The sequence below is a fragment of the Ursus americanus genome, chromosome 20 (genome assembly GCF_024610735.1).
Source record: "Ursus americanus isolate L20-20 chromosome 20, mUrsAme1.1.p, whole genome shotgun sequence".
NCBI classification, from domain to species: domain Eukaryota; kingdom Metazoa; phylum Chordata; class Mammalia; order Carnivora; family Ursidae; genus Ursus; species Ursus americanus.
Window position 1 is genome coordinate 55,641,797 of NC_142146.1, and position 16,573 is coordinate 55,658,369.

At 34.2% G+C, this 16,573-nt stretch overlaps 1 long non-coding RNA gene across 10 annotated transcripts in view; it reads left to right on the forward strand.

Annotated features, from left to right (window-relative positions):
- The window catches only part of LOC123801282 (uncharacterized), a 925,199-nt gene that overhangs the window by 863,961 nt on the left and 44,665 nt on the right, over window positions 1-16,573 (forward strand). For 5 of the 10 annotated variants that reach the window (XR_015727939.1, XR_015727938.1, XR_015727940.1 and 2 more), the window contains 2 exons: window positions 775-851; window positions 6,328-14,377. This is a non-coding gene — a long non-coding RNA (uncharacterized LOC123801282). Of the gene's footprint in view, window positions 1-774; window positions 852-6,327; window positions 14,378-16,573 lie in introns of those variants that run through there. The other 5 variants (XR_015727935.1, XR_015727934.1, XR_015727937.1 and 2 more) reach the window with 5 other exon arrangements.

The following is a 16,573-nucleotide window of genomic DNA, read 5'->3' on the forward strand; positions in this document are numbered from 1 at the left end:
TATGTGGCAACACGCATTTATGTCTTTAGGTGCCAGAAATGAGGATGAAACAGAAGGTTAAATTGGAAGTGATACCATGGCGGCTGGAGGGGAGTCACCCCTCCCGGACTTGGTGATGAGATTACAATGTAAAACCTGAGACATAAGCCGTAACTTCATACCTGCACAGAGCCTGGAGCTGAAACTGAGCTGCCTAAACCCACCATACCACCCTCCCTAATGGATGTAAAGCAGCGGGGCAAATGCGTAAAATACAACACATAGCTATAAACGACAATTAGGGTAGTAGTATGCTTTCTATCTTTCTGCCTATATATTTTTTTCGGTAACCAAAAACATGCTCAAGATAAACAAGGCACATGTTTAGGTGACTGATGGATTTGAACCTATTTGATCCTATCCCTCCCTATCTTCCAAAACTAAGATGTGGCCTTGAGGTCTAGGATTTTTTTTTTTTTTTTTAAGATTTTATTTATTTGACAGAGAGAGAGAGAGAACACAAGCAGGGGGAGCAGCAGTCAGAGGGAAAGGAAGAGGCCAGGCACACACCATGGAGCAGGAGCAGAGACCCCCAGTAGGGCTCAATCCCAGGAGCCCAGGACCATGACAAGACCTGAAGCAGATGCCCAACCACTGAGCGCCCCAGGCGCCCCAAGGTCTAGGATTTTTATTGGTTGTGTTTATGATGGTCACGTCAGTGACTTACACAGAAAAGGTGTTAGCAAATATTTGCTGAGCGATTAAGGTTTTCTTTCCATTTTCTTTTTTATGTAGGCAAGTGATCTACACAAAAACAAGTACCTGAACATACCAAAAGGACTTGTGGGAGCAGCGTCATGTCATGTAAACAGGTCATAGATACCACGAATTTCTTACCAAATTTTATTATATTTAAAATATTTTTATGTCAAAATGAGGAAGCAGTATGTTTGATAAACAAAACTTAATTTGCAGATAATCTTATTGTAAAAGATACATAAAAGCTTTAATTTCAAAATTACAGGTTTTATTGAAAGAGCTATGTAGATTCATTAATGATTTTTAAGAAAAATTATTTCATTCCTGAGAAATTTTTTTCTACTTACGGTTATTTTTCAGTGTTTATGATTTAAAATGGTCATGTTAGCATTTTTAAAAAGTATCCTCTCTATTTGTCAATTCATTCTTAACCCATATCTCTTTGTTAATAACAATAATACTAATAATAGTGTGGTTAACATGTAATTCTGCTTTAAATATTAAGTTTAAATATATACTATTTGATATTTTTCTCTCATTTGATTGTCTCTTCCTTTTTAAAATGATTTGTAAATATTTAATATTTATTATTATTTAATATTTATTTAAAATTTATTATTTATTTAAAATTCCAAAGAAAGGAAATTTACACAAAATGTAAGAATTTTAACCGTAGTATTATCTTCAAAAGCTTAATTCAATTTGGAAATAATTAATGCATGGAGAAGACATAGACTATAAGAAGAAAATTTGTATTAAATCACTTTATATTCAATATGATCATTTAGACATATACATCTTTTCACAGTATTCCTATTACAAAGGTTCACAAACCTAGCGCATTTATCTGAATGTTATTTTTGTTCCTGTTAAAATTCCAGAAATAGCACAGCTGGAAGAATTGCTGTCTGATTGGAGCATAAATAGACACTGTTAATTCAGATGATAATACTATGATTTAAATACACTTTAACGCCTCAGAGTAATTACTGTTACATCTGATGTATGCTTACCTATTCTCAGTAAATCACTTCGAAGATGTTAATTTTACCTATTAAACAATCCTAGTTATGTCTAAGAATACAATATCCTTCACCTGTGCCTGAGATTCCTACAACCATTAATTTTAGTACTAATTAGTTACTTGCACACCAATTATGTCCATGGTTTTTCACATGATTGCACCACTCTGGCTCATAGCCACTGAAGTCAAAATTCCTTTTGTTATGATATAGAGTTACTGCCATTTTATTTATTTGAATCAGGTAATACTTTTCCCAATTAAAAAATCAGAATTGAAAATACTAAAAATGAAATGCACTTTAATTCAACATTGTTTTAGAAAATGAAATTTGACATATTCTCTTTTCTCTCCTCTATTTTCTTTTCTACTCTCTCCCCCACTCTCTCCCTGTTTTCTGATTGTTTTACATATGATAATACTAGCATGTGGAACCTTTTTTGTTTATGTTATGAAATAAATTTCATAACATAATGTGAATCCAGAGAGAGTGACTCAAACAAGTAGGCAATTTTACCAATATGATATTTCATCATGTGTTATAAAAACATCGTATTATGACTGAAGGGTCAACCTTTCTAATGGACTATATTAGTCATTTAGGAAATACTACTTTGGCAAATAAGCTAATATAAAATGGTTATTAGTAAAAATTTTTCCTAAAGGGGATGGAGCTTTAATTCTCTCTGTTTCAATCTATCATAGTTATGAGGTGAGGGTATATCTAATTCCTAGCAACAGCTCATAGGTTGACAGCATAGCTATGACTTCGGGAATGTCATTTAATGTATCATAGTCCTTTTTTCCTATGATTACATATGAAGTTGAATGTTATGGTTTATTTTATCATTTGGTTAGAGGAGCAATCAAGCTAAAAGAAATGTCACTACTTGTAGAAAATAACTTCGTAGAGGGATAACCGAATACAAAAAATTATTACTAAATAACAGAGAAAAGGTTAGTAGATATAAGAAATGTATTTTAGGACAATGTAACTTACCACTTTTGGACTTCCTACTTCTATATTATTATCCATTGTTTTAAGGATTTGTCTCTATATATTCTTCCCTTTTCTTTTATTATTATTATTTTTAATTTCTCCAGGAAAATATCTCTTTTTGCATATGTATTTCCTGAGTCTGTAAGTCTTAGAGTTTAGTGGGAGAAATGAAAAATGAAACTAACAGTAAAAAAAAATCAACTTAAACATGCTGATTATTCCTTCAAAAGTTATATGGCTCGAGAATCCACAAAATATACAAAAGATTTAGAAAGTACAGAAAGCTAAATAAATATAGCAGACAGAATTGAGAAAATCACATTGGAATAAAAAAGAAAATTTATTTTCTGGAGCAAAGTTTTGAAAATCTGTTCTTCATCTATAACCTAAATGATATATAAACCTCAAGCTTTTTCTTGTTTACTATCTTCAAAATTTACATATTGATTTTCCCAGTTTTAATTATTCTAGAAAGAAGACAGATAAAATTGATATTTACTTAAAAAATATGTAAGAGATTATTTTGAAGGCCCACTTTTGAGGTTCTGGACATAAAGATGAATTTTTCCTCTCCACAACTCCAGATTTATCTCCAAACTCCTCAGTATGGTAAATGGCATAATAATATAAATCATCATCACTGGGGTTTGTTGTTTTTAAGACTTTATTTATTTATTTAAGAGAGAATGACAAATGGTGACAGAGATAGTGAGAGAGAGAGAGAGAGAGAGAGAGAGAGAGCATAGGCGGGGAAGAGAGGGAGAAGCAGGCTCCTGCTGAGCAGGGAGCCCAATGTGGGGCTTGATGTGGGGCTCTACCCCAGGCCTCTGGGATCATGACCCGAGTCGAAGGCAGGTGCTTAACTGACTGAGACACCCAGGTGGTCCGTATCACTGGGTTTTGATAATGATGTTCAATCACACCCCTTTGAGGTGTAATTTTATTATTGCTAAAATATAAATTAAGTATATGACAAGTTAAAAAGTCTGGTCAATACACTAAATTTTCATTAGATTCCCAAAGTTACTTTTTTTTTTATGCTTCAAAATGTAGAACTTTCTGTTCTAAAGTATCTGTTGTGCATTGAAGAAACCAAGAAGTCAAATTTTACTACTTTATTTTTGATTAATTGAGCTGTTTTTTTGCGGTGGTGGTGGTTTTTTCTTTATTTTATTTTATTTTTTTTACTTTTTTGTTTTGTTTTTACAGTTCAATATATAACACACTTTTAAGTCATGAGCCTGCTTTGGGTGTTATGGTCACTGATTAGAAAATCCCTGAGAAAATATACTGGGAACAATCTGACCTAGTGTTACTTTAATATGTATTAGAATGTATATACTCTGTTGGCAGAAGTAATGAGTCTCAAATGTCTACTAACAAATTATTTGATAACTTCAAAAGGAAATATAGTAACTATGCATTAGAGAAACCAAACGACACTTCATCTAAATGATCAAAATTAATATAGCAAATAATGAATAAGCAGGTATACAGTATTGAAAATGTGATACTCTGAGAAGGAATAATCAAATTTATATTATTGTAGCCAAAAATAAATAACCTGAACCAATAATGAGAAAGTCAATAAACAACCAACCCTCAATTGAGATAACTGGTAGAGCAAATGCCAAGAAAGACATTGAAAGACTGAGGAAAGCTTCCAGATTAAAGGAAACTATGAGAATGAAAAACAGTGGAAATTTTTTCCCCTGACTGAGTCCTATATAGGAAAAGCAAGCAAACAAAATCCTTTGTGGATATTATTGTGAAATATAATGAATTTAAATATACAATGCAGGTTAAAGCGTTGTGTGAATGTTAAATTTTCTAAAATGATAGCTGTAGCACTCTTGTTTTAACATGTTATTTAAACATGAAAACTATAGAACTGAAATATTTGGTTCTTAAGAAATACACTTAATAAAATATTAAGGAGTAGAGGAGAATATAACTTGTTGAATCTGTACAAAGAGTACATGGAATCATTTTGTATATTTTTCAACTTCTCTGAAAGTTGGAAATTTTTCTTTAATTGAAGTATAATTAATGTGCAATGTTATATTTGTTTCAGGTGCACAATATATTGCTTTAACATTACTAAATGCTCACCAGGATAAGTAGGCACCCTCTGTCACCATACAATGTATGACAATATTAACAACTATATTCCCTATACAATGCATTTCATTTCTATGATGTATTTATTTTATAACTTGAAGTCTATACCTCTTATTCCCTTTTAGCTATTACACACACACACACACACACACACATACACACACACCCCACACACACACCCCAAATAAGTCTCTGGCAACCACCAGTTCTCTTTTTGCTTTTGTTTCCTATGCCTGAGAAGATATATCTAGAAAATTATTGGTAAGGCCAATGTAAAAGAGATTACTGCCTATGTTTTATTCTACAAGTTTTATGGTTTCAGGTCTCACATTTAGGTATTCAATCCATTTTCAGTTTATTTTTGTGTATGCTGTGAGAAACTGGTCCAGTTTCATTCTTTTGCATGTCCAGTTTTCTCAGCACCATTTATTGAGGAGACTTTTTCCCTTTGTATATTCTTACCTCCTTTGTTGAAGATTAATTGACCATATAAGTGTGGATTTATTTGGGGGCTCTCTATTCTGTTCCATTATTCTATATGCCTATTTCTATGCCAGCGTTATGCTGTTTTGATTACTGCAGTTTTATAGTATATCATGAAATCTCTGGTATTGTGATACCTCCAGCTTTGTTATTTCTCAGGATTGCTTTGGCTATTTGGGGTCTTTTGTGGTTCCATAAAAATTTCAGCATTTGTTCTAGTTCTGTGAAAAATGTTGGTATTTTGATAAGGATTGTGTCAAACATATAGATTGTTTTGAGAAGTATGGACATTTTAACAGTATTAATTTTTCCGAAACATGAATGTGGAATATCTTTCCATTCATTTGTGTCATCCTCAATTGCCCTTGTTAGTGTGTTATAGTTTTCAGGGTATGTCTTTCACCATGTGGTTAACTTTATTTCTTGGTATTTTATTCTTTTTGGTGCAAATGTAAATGGGATTGTTTTCTTAATATCTCTTTCTGCCACTTTGTTATTAGTGGATAGAAATGCAACATATTTCTGTACTTTAATTCTGTATCCCACAATTTTACTGAATTTATTCGTTAGTTCTAATAGGTTTTGGGTGGAGTATTTAGATCATCTTCAAATAGTGACAGTGTTTGGAAGACATTTATTTCTTTTTCTTTTCTGAATACTATGGTTAAGACTCCCAGTACTATGTTGAATGAAAATGGTAAGAGTGGACATCCTTGTCTTGTTCCTGAAATTAGAAGAAAATTTTTCATATTTTCACCATTGAGTATGATGTTAGCTGGGGTTTTTCATATATGACCTTTATTATGTTGAGATGTGTTCCCTTGAAACCCATTTTGTTGAGTGATTTTATCATGAATGTATGTTGTATTTTGTCAAATGCTTTTTCTGCATCTATCGAAATGATCATATGGTTTTTATCCTTTCTCTTTTGTTAATGTGGTTTATCATATTGATTGATTTGCAGATATTGAACCACCCTTTTGTTCCTGGAATAAATCCTCAGTGATCATGGTGAGTGATTTTTTAAAATGTATTCTTGAATTCAGTTTGCTACTATTTTATTGCAAATTTTTGCATCTATGTTCATGGTTGTGGACATCCTAAACATTGGTGGGCAAGGCTGGCAGTCAGACCAGGTATACACAATTACCTTCTTTGTTATGGTTGTGGGCACCCTAAACTTTACAGGTCTTTCTCCCTGCTCAGCCAGATAAAGGGCTTAGCTGCTGGAACTGCAGTCACACTGGTGTGTAACATTACCTCCTCTCCTCCGCAGGGCAGGAATCACTTTGGAGTGGCACTGGTTCCTGCCTGGGCCACTTGCAGAATATGTTGGGGTGGGAGCTGCTTTGGAGGGATGCCTGCCAAGGTGAATGGGTTGAAAGGAACATAGGGGTGGGATACATAGTGTTGGCAAGATAGGTGGTTTAGAGTAATGGTGCTGGCTCCTGCAAGTGTCTGGCTGCCTAGACTGGGGGAGGGAAGGGAAATGGTGCCTGTCCCTCCAGTGCATGTTCTGAGATTAGTCAAAAAAAGTCTCGTCTCCACGTATACCCCAGTTGCTTTTCAAACTCCTGCTTCTGTGCTGTGTATCAATGTGTTGCTATGCTGACTCTTCAAGGTCAGGGACTGAGTTTTCTAACACTCTCTGGTTCTCCCAGGGTTAAGCCTAATGATTATTAAAGTATGTGGAGTTAAGACATACTAACTTTAAAAGCTGCTGAAGCTAAGCCCCACTGGTTTTCAAGGCCAGATGTTCTGGGGACTCATCTTCCTAGTGTGGATCATTAGTGCCGGGAATGCCTGATGTGGAGTCAAGTCCTCTCACGTCTTTGTGCTTGGTAGTTAGTCTTGCTGCGACTTTGGTTCCCATCTGTGTCTCTGCCCCTCCTACCCTTTTCAACGTGGCCTCCTATCTATGATTAACTTTGGAAGATCTGCCAATTTTCTGGTCATTTTCAGAGTTAGTTGCATAAATGTAGCTGTTGCCTTGGTACGTCCATAGGACAAGGTAAGCCCAAGATCCTCTTACTCTGCCATCTTCTCTGTGACTTTAATATTTGGAAATTATTCTAAAATAAAAAGTTAAAGGGTAAAAATAAATGTCCAAATAAAATAAAATGCATGCTTGAGAATCTGAAATTCTTAGCAGTTGAGTTATAGGCATATCAACTTGAATTATTTATTTTCTTTAAAAAAGGATGTGCATTTCCTGAATTTTAAAAAGAGAGATGACAGATTTATTTACATGAGATTTAGGCAGAACCTATCTACTTCAATAAGTTTATGCATTAAATCTTTCATATATCTGTATGGGTATCATAAAAATTAAAAGAAAGTAGAAATAAAATTGAAACATGTTAAAATATTTTAAAAAGTCCAAAAAACAGATTAAAATGAACTGCCAGGTGATTTGAATATAGTTGTTATTAATCTGAGCTTTAAAAATAATTATAATAATTTTATTCAAGAAAATAAAGGAAAATGTAAGCCAAATATATGAAGAATTATATATTTTAAGGAACTAAAATCTAATCTAGAATTTTAAAGTATCTGAAATTAAGAAATATTGCATTTAGCAGAATACGAAATTGTTTAAATGAAAGAGTACAAAATATAAATTTATGGAGAAACACTGATGAGATGAACAGAAAAAGAGAAACAAAATGCAGAAATAAGCATAAGAGAGTTATGGAATACAGGAACAATATCTAAGTCTAAATGAAATGCGAGAATGAAAGTAGAGTGAGATTTGGGCAGAAACAGTATTCAAAAAGATAATGTCTACTGACCTTCCAGAATTGAAGAAAGACTATAACACACAGAATCATTGAGTTTGGACTGCTCTGTGAAGGAAAATACAAAAAAAGAAAAGAAAAGAAAATCATATAGATTACCATAGTCAAATTTCCTAAAACCAGAAATAAGGATAACATCCTTAAAGTGACAAGAGAAAAAAAAAGACACACTTCTACAAAAACATAAAATCTTTGGTACACTTTTCAACAGAAACAATGGACACCAAAGTTAAAGAAAAGATAAATGTTGAAAGAAAAATAGTATTAACTTAGAATTATTATCAAAATTAAATACTTTTGGAAAATAAAGGTAGACTATATACCTTGTTTTATAAACAATGTTGAAATATTAAAAGCCTGAAAATAAAGGTCTAATGTTGCCTGTTAAGAAGCTAGAAAAATATAGAAAAACAAAACCAAAGAAGAATAAAGTTAAACATAGAAGTTTTTAAAAAGTAAAAAAGCTTAAAAAATTTAACAAAGCCAAAAGTTATTTGAAAAGATTACTAAAATGATTAATATCTTGAAAGATGAATCAAGAAAAAAATTACAATAGCTTTTTAGTAAGTGTGCTATTAGTTATAGTAGAAAAATGAAACATATTAGAGTCCAGTATTTTTCTGAGCATTTTACTATTGAACGGTCCATTTTTTAACTAGCTATTGCTATCTTACCACAAAATAAACAATGTTGCCCATACTCATAGATACAGGCAAAAAGGTTAGTGGGGCGGGGGGAGAAGTCCTCACCTTTAAATGACAGAAAGTGGCACTAAATGCAGAGTAGAATGACTGCACTAAAAAATAAAAAAACACAAAACCAAAGCCAAACAAAAATGATATAGACACAAAACAAAAAAGAAAGGCAAGATCTTGATCCAATGCCTTAGGTGAAAGCTGTGTACCTCACAATGTCATCAGCATGATTTTATGATCTTGGAATAGCTCTCTTTCATTTGATGTCATCTATTTATGGATAACTTTTGACAGTCTCTAGTTTTAAATCTCTCACTGGGATGGAGAAAGATGATAAAGAGTTAACAACTGTATGTCTTCTCAATTGGGGATCATGCATCCAAGCCCTGCCTCTGGTGATGAACTGCTGCTATTCTAGTGGCTATATGACAATGTCTGTTCTGATGTGCTTCTAAGACATTTTCATTTTAAGAAAAGACATCAAAGAAAGTCCTTAGAATTTGAGCTTGTGGAGACCCCTTGGAAGGACCCTGAGAACAAGCGGATTGTACCTGGAATATGGCTGAGTTTATTTCATGAGTCCTTTTAGGATATTGTCATGTCATCTTAAACTAATTTAAAGTCCACAACTGGGGAGAAATGCCCAACTTCATAGAATAACACTGGGTATGTTTTACTGTGAGAATCAATGATTGTTGAAGGCCATACAGGCCAAAGACAACAGAATTGTCTAAGAAAGCCCAAGAGTGTCAGATGGTTTGGACACTATGGATTCAGATTTGCTGTGTTGTATAATGCCTCATGTTTTCCCATTCGTGTCATAGACTATAGCCCCTCAAACACAATATTTTCTAGGGAAGGAAATTTTAATAAATGGACTTGAAATATGGACAGTTGTCAGAAATATGCTAGGACATTTGTGAGTTCTCCCTTCTTTGGTAGTAAAAGGAAAGTTGGATGAAAATGTTTGAGGAATAAAGGGATATAAGAATTTACCTCCTAGGCATCAATCATATCCTAGGGGATTTTTTTAATAATATTAAAACATGAATTGGAAGTTCAGTATTCTTCTTGAGCTAAAATAGAAAGGTAATTGTAATAAATCTTAGAGGTCCCCTCATATTTAAGACACACTAAGAGATCACTTGCATATTTGAATAATACTAGAGTTACAGGGAAATCTAAGGGTCCTCAGGGTCTTGACTAAAGGATTTGAAAAATAGGACAGTGTCTTTTTTTTTTTTAAGATTTTATTTATTTATTTGACAGAGAGAGAGAGACAGCCAGCGAGAGAGGGAACACAAACAGGGGGAGTGGGAAGACAGTGTCTTAGTAAACTCCAGAGACAGAACTGTCTCAATACATCGTTGTGTTTTCCAAAAACAGAAGATATTTACTCTCTTGTTGCAAAGGGACACCAGCATAAAGATTCTAGACTGGGGCATGGGAACTATCTGTGAGTTATTAAAAACAGACTCTGAGGCAGAGTTTGTGAAACATTGGCAGGTGTTTGAGGCTCATATCCCATACCTTCATGTATCAAAAATTTGTAGACTTATTATTTAATATTTAGATGGATATCTCCGTGATTGTTTAAAGGTAAAGTAGAAAATCAGGCACTCGGTTCTCATTCAGATCACCTTCACTGATCAGCTTTTTAAGTTTATTTTTCAGGTTTTTAGTGAACACAGGACAATTGCTTACCCAGTGTTGTTTTCTGATTGCACTTTCTGCAGGTGTCTTTTTCAAAAGGCTCTCTTTGCTGGTATGTAATGACTGGAAGGAACCAGCTATTTTGTTGTTGTTGTTGTTGTTTGTAAGGCTAGCAGCAGCAGTTTTTCCTGGGTCTCATTCTACTCGTACTCTAAATGTTCAGAAAGTAGTTGGAGGTCTGACAATAGAATAATTTCCCGTTACAGGTTTGCAGAAGTTGAATTTCCCTATTTCTGGCTTAATGCTCATCACAAATCATGAAGACAAAGCTGGTATACATCTGTTTGAGAATTTACACCTGACTGGTGCATAAAAGGGTCAACCTATTCCTGAAGTCTTCTAAGGATTGTCTTCTCCTTGATTGCAGGACTGTATTAAAATATAAGCTATTTTTATGAGAGAGTTTCCAAAGATATTATCAAGCATTTTCAGCTTTTTGGAACCACCCTAGTTCCCTATGCAAAATGGAGTCTCTTAAATCGTCTTAGGGTCGTCCTTTTCTGCATTTGTCAACCATTATGTACGTGCGAGATTCATTCTTAGAGCTACTCTAAATTCTTGTATAAATTTCTGTTCATCTTTATGGGTTTTAGGATTTTAATAATAACTTTCACCTATTACCAGGACGAGGTCTTAAAATAAGCTTTAAGGGACTTGCTTTATTCTAATTATGGCTCAGTTTTAACAGGCAATTAAGCATTGGAAGTTTCTTTCCGGGTGGTCAGCATGGTAGGTAAATTAGATCAGATAGAAAGGTAGAGGCAGAGAGCAATGAAAATACATAGGACAAGGAAAGGAATATGTTGGGGTAAAAACTATTAGGTTCAATTTATTGTTGGGGGAATGTGAAATAGAGTTAAGTTCACATACTTTTTCTTTGCCTTGGTGGCACAATTAAAATAATTTTGCAATCTGAATCTATTTTGCAATCTGAAGCTTACTCATACCAGTTAAAATGCAGACCATTGAATGTTTGGGACTTTGATTTTTTTAATTCTAACTTATTTTTCAGTTGAATAACTTAGTTCATAAGTTTAGCCTTGGTGAACATAGGAAGAAAAGGGTCTTAGTGAGCAATATATATATATATATACACACACACACACACACATAATATACACAAACACACATATATATGCATACATACACACACATATATCTTTGCATGTGTGTGATGATAACTAAAGCAACTTTATACATCCTTTTTCATGATTTCTTGTGTGTATTAATGTAGGTTTTCATTTCTGTGAGATACATGCCTAAGGGTGAAATTCCTTGGTCTTATAGAAGTTGTGATGTTTAGTTTTATAAGGAACTGCCCCACTGATTTCCAGAGTGGCTATAATATTTCACATTCTCACCAGCAATCTGTGAGTGATCCAGTCTCTGTGTATTCCTTGCCAGTATTTGGTGTTGTCAGTACTTCTTATTTTAGCCATTGTGATTAGTGAGTAGCGATATCTTATGATTTTAACTTGTATTTTCCTAACAGCTAATGATATTGAACATTTCTTTATGTGCTTATTTCTTATCCATATAGTCTCTTTTGTGAAATGTCTCTTCATGTCATTTTCTTTTTTCTAAATGGATTGTTTTTTTAATCAGCATGTTTTAAGAGTTCTTTATATAGTCTATATAGGATATGTGGTTTGCAGATGTTTTCTCCCAGCCTGTAGCTTTGTGTTTTCATCTTTTAATAGGGTCTTTCATGGAACAAAAGTTCTTAATTTTGATGATGTACTCTATGGTCACTAACATATCATAATAAATAAAAAAAGAAAGATTGATAAATAGGTAGTTGAATTTTAGTTGCTAATACTTTGTAAGGATCTTTGTATTTATATTAGAGGTATTAATCTGTGATTTTCTTTTTTCATACTATGCTTGACTCATTTTGGTATCAGGACAATACTAACTTCATGAAATAATTTGGGAAGTGTCCCTTCCTATTGTATTTTCCAGAGGTGATTGTGTAGTATTGGTCTTAATTTTTTAATGATCTGGTAGAATTCCTTAGTGAAGCCATCTGGGCCTGGAATTTTCTCTTTTCTTTTCTTTTTTTCTTTTTTCTTTCTTTCTTTCTTTCTTTCTTTCTTTCTTTCTTTCTTTCTTTCTTTCTTTCTTTCTTTCTTTCTTTCTTTCTTTCAAGTTTTACTAAGTACATACTTGTTTTCCTTAATAGGGTATGGGGTTATTCAAGTTATCTATATAACTTTAGGAGATTTGTGGTAGTTTGTACTTTTTAAGGACTTTGTCCATTTCATCTAAGTTGTATAATTTATGTGTAGAGTTGTTCATATTACTCTTTTAATATTATTTAGATGTCTACAGGATCTGTAACGCTATCACTCTTTCATTCCTGATATTGCTAAGTTGTCTTCTCCCCCCCCCCCTTTTTTGGTCAATTTCCTGAAGGTTTGCCCATTATATTGATCTTTTCAAAAAATGTAGCTCTTCATTTTATTGGTTTCTTTTTCAATTTCATTGATTTCTGCTCTTTATTGTTCCTTCCTTTTGCTTGCTTTGAGTTTCTTTGGCTCTTGTTTTTCTAGGTTCTTGAGGTGAGACCCTAGATTACAGATTGCGATTTATTTTCTTTATGGATGTATGCATTTGGTGCCATAATGTTCCTTCTCAAAACTCTTTGAGTTGTGTCTCATAAATTTTGATGTTTTGTATTTTTTTTTACATTTATTTCAATGCTTTTTTTTTTTTTTTTTTTTTTTTTTTTTTTATCCAACTAGTCCTCTTTTTTGACCCATGGATGCTTTGGAATCCTGTTGCTTCATTTCCAGGTTTCTCTACGATCATTGTCTTGTTGATTTCTGGTTTGGTGCCATTGTGGATTATGAACAGATTCTGTATGGTTTAAATTCTTTTAAATTTATTGAGGTTTGTTTTAGGATATGATCCGTTTTTGTGCATGTTGCATGGGAATTTGCAAGACATTTTATTCTGATACTGGGTGGGGTGTTCTATAAATGTTGATTATATTCTCCTGGGGCGCCTGGGTGGCATAGCGGTTAAGCGTCTGCCTTCGGCTCAGGGCGTGATCCCGGCGTCATGGGATCGAGACCCACATCAGGCTCCTCCGCTGTGAGCCTGCTTCTTCCTCTCCCACTCCCCCTGCTTGTGTTCCCTCTCTCACTGGCTGTCTCTATCTCTGTCAAATAAATAAATAAAATCTTTAAAAAAAAAAATGTTGATTATATTCTCTTGGTCGATGGTATCCGTAGTAGTTTCTATGGCTTCTGTAACAAATAACCACAAACATGGTGGCTTAAAACAACAGAAACTTATTCTCTTATAGTTTTGGGGAGCAGAAGTCTGAAATAAGTTTCACTGAACTGAAGTCAAGGTGTTAGTGGGGTCATACTCCTTCTGGGGGTTGTGGGGGATAATCTGTTGCTTGCCTCCTTTAGCTTCTGGTGGTTGCAGGAATTCTTTGGCTTCTAGGCACTTCACTCCATTTTTAAGGCGATCTATAAACCTCTTTCAGTTTCGTCTTCATATTGCCTTACCCACCGTGTATATTAAATCTCCTTCTCCCTGATCATCTAAACAATTCAAATGGGATATGGGTGAAACTCTGGATATGATTCATCCTTGGGCAAAATTCCTGTCTATCTATGGGTCTGAAAAGTAGAAAACATGTCATTTGTTTTTAAAATATCGTGACAGGAATGACATAGTATAATAGTTATAGAAATTCCCATTCCAAAATTGAGGTATTGATCTACTTTAATTAGATATTTTTCTATTTTTTTCTTATATTTTGCAACTTAGTTGTTTGATGTACGCACATTTAGGACAGTAATGTATTCTTTTTTTTTTTTAAGATTTTTTATTTATTTATTTGACAGAGATAGAGACAACAAGCGAGAGAGGGGAACACAAGCAGGGGGAGTGGGAGAGGAAGAAGCAGGCTCATAGCGGAGGAGCCTGACGTGGGGCTCGATCCCATAACGCCGGGATCACGCCCTGAGCCGAAGGGAGATGCTTAACCGCTGTGCCACCCAGGCGCCCCTGACAGTAATGTATTCTTGATGGGTTGACCCATTTCTCATTATATGAAGTCCCTCTCTGTATCGGGTAATTTTTTTTTGTTCTAAGGAGGTATCAGTGTAGGTATTTTTGCTTTCTTTTTATTAATTTTTGCATGATGTGTCTTTTTCCATCCTTTTACTTTCAACCTATTTTGGTGTATTTGAAGTGAGTTTCTTGTAAACAGTACATAGTGCTCATATTTTAAATATGTTCTGCTAATCTCACTCCCTCTTTTAATTGGTGTAGTTAGGCTATTTACATTTAATCATTGTGTAGTGGAGCTTAAGCACAGGCATACTTTGGAGATATTGAAGATTCAATTCCATGACCAACAAAGGAAATGCCATAATAAAATGAGTCAAATGAAATTTTTGGTTTTCCAATGCATATAAAAGTTATTTTTACACTCTACTAGTCTACTAGTGTGTAATAGCATTATGTTTAAAAATGTGCATACCTTAATTGAAAAATACTTTAAATTAAAAAATGTGAACCATCATCTGAGCTTTCAGCGAATCATAATCTTTTTGCTGGTGGAGGTTATTGCCTCAGTGTGGTGGCTACTGACTAATCAAGGTGGTCATTATTGAAAGTTGGGGTGGCTGTAGCAATTTCTTAAAATAAAACAACAACAGAGTTTGCCCATCAATTAACTTCCTTTCATGAACAATTTCTCTGCAGCAGGCAATGCTGTTTGACAACATTTTACCCACAACAGAATTTCTTTCAAAATTGTAGTCAATCATCTCAAACACTGCTCTTGTTTTACCAACTAAGTTTATATAATATTCTAAATCTTTATTGTTTCAAAAATCTTCACAGCAGTGGGGCACCTGGGTGGCTCAGTCAGTTAAGTGTCTGACTTCAGCTCAGGTTGTGATACCTGGGTCCTGAGATCCAGCCCTGTGACAGGCTCCCCGCTTAACAGGGAGTGTGCTTGTCCCTCTGTCCCTCCCCCCAATCATGTTTCTCTCTCTCTCTACTAAATAAAATCTTTAAAAACAAATCTTCACAGCATCTTCACTGGGAGTAGAATCCATCTCAAGAAGTCACTTTTTTGTTCACCCATAAGAAGTAACTACTCATCCATTAAAGTTTTATCATGAAATTACACCAATTCATTCACACCTTCAGGCTCCATTTCTAGTTTTCTTGCTATTTCTACCACATCTGCAGTTCTTTCCTCCACTGATGTCTTGAACCCCTCAAAATCATCCATGAGGGTTGGAATCAATGTCTTCCAAACTCCTGTTCCTGTCCATTTTTGACTTGATCCTATGAATCCACTCTAAAAAGTTTTCAATGTACTTTGCCCAGATCCCTCAGTTAAAACATTATCTATGCAGACAACTGTATTTCTTCCACAATAAGATTTGAAATTTGACATTGCTTTTTGATCCATGGACTAAGGAATAGATGTTCTGTTAGCAAGTATGAAAATAATATTAATCTAATTGTACTTCTCCATCAGAGCTCTTGGATGGCCAAATATATTGTCAGTGAGCAGTTATATTTTGAAAGGAATTTTTCTGAGCAACAAGTCTCAACAGTTGGCTTAAAATACTTAAACCATGTTGTAAACAGATGTGCTTTCATCCAGGCTTTGTTATTACACTTCCGGAGCATAGGCAGTGTAAATTTAGCATAATTCTTAAGAGTCCTAGGATTTTTAGAATGGTCAGTGAGCACTGGCTTCAGCTTCAAGTTATGAGCTGCATTAGCCCCTAACAAGAGAATCAGCCTGTTCTTTGAAGCTTTGAAGCCAGGTATTGACTTCCTTTCTCTAGCTATGAAAGTCCTAGAAGTCATCTTCTTCCAAGGCTTTTTTCACTTACGTTGAAAATCTGTTGTTTTAGTGCGGCTGCCTTCATTAATTATATTTAGATCTTCTGAATAATTTGTAGCAGCTTCTACACCAGCACTTGCTTCACCATGAACTTCTGTGTTACGCTGATGG